The sequence below is a fragment of the Opisthorchis viverrini genome, assembly GCF_000715545.1.
Source record: "Opisthorchis viverrini unplaced genomic scaffold opera_v5_72, whole genome shotgun sequence".
Lineage (NCBI taxonomy): Eukaryota > Metazoa > Platyhelminthes > Trematoda > Opisthorchiida > Opisthorchiidae > Opisthorchis > Opisthorchis viverrini.
In genome coordinates this window covers 244,008-245,233 of record NW_008751728.1, presented here as the reverse complement: position 1 = coordinate 245,233, position 1,226 = coordinate 244,008, and positions in this window count along the sequence as shown.

Here is a 1,226-nt window from a genome sequence, read left to right as displayed (position 1 = left end):
CGTGACTTATTTTTTAATTGGCGCATTTTGCAGTGCGCTTGACTATCAAAAGTTGCTTCTATCTCCAGCCAAGTTATCCCAAGAAGATTCCGGTCACTCTCCACTATAGGAGACAACCGACTGCGGTCTGCCTTGCCTTAGACTGTTTGTTGTTTGAGGTATGACTCTAAATCTCTTTCATCAAGATTTCTGAATAACGCAGTACTATTCTAAAACGATGAACAATTTGGATAACGTCTCCATCGAACAGGTAGCCAATTATAACTGGTAGAAAAGCATCCTTTAAAATACAAAATATATGATCGTCGCCAATCGGCAGGTATCAACTGTATTCCTGGTTTTCAGTGGAAGGTTGCTGTTCAGGTAAATGAAGCAGATTTTGAGAAGTCACAGGTCACGATTCAAAACCTCCGGGCGTACAGTGTAGTTATCTGGGTTTCGCACTTTGTATTAAACCATGTTAAAGGCTTTTACTCTTAACACCGAACGCAATCGCCAGGGAGGCGCAGTGGTAACCTCTCCAGATACCAAAAGACTTTGAAGGATTGTTCTCAAGAGTGCTTGATGTCAGTTATCGTTGAGAGCAAGCTTCCGACTGTCAAGTATACTTTCCTTTACTTGATAGACCTCTACATAGAATCAGTTAAAAATGGCTGGTTACGTGAGGTGGTTTTTCGATAGAGGAAATGAGATACCAAAATATAATTCAGAAGCCAAATAAAAGCGGCCTCTTCCGGCAGGCGCTCGTTTTTAGAGAGTTCCTTCTGAAACCGGGGAAACCGCATATCTTTTGAAAATTAGCCTTGGTATCGTTGAACAGTCGGGTTGTTCTGATCAATGGATGGCAGCCTCCAAATGAATCTTACGTCTTACAAAAAAGCCTCTTATCTCATTCGGATTACGTTTTCCTTGAAGTCTCCAAGAAGAAGTCCATGCAATTCCATGTAAGTGATGGATAGTTCGGTACCATCCACTTCGGTTCTTTTTTAAAAAATCCGGCAATTAAGCTAATTACTCGTCCCTTGAATTTTGCCGGGGTGATATTCCCCTCTCCATTACTGCGGTAGTGGTATCAGGACAGTGTGCAAGTCGGCGAGCTGAACCATCCTCGTGGTCCGACCGGGTAGCCTGGACGTCTGTCTGGGTGAGCTAAGAGTTCAGCAACTCCAGACAGGGCCAACCACCCCGTTTGGTTTCCATGTGCTGGTTACTTTCGACAATGTATA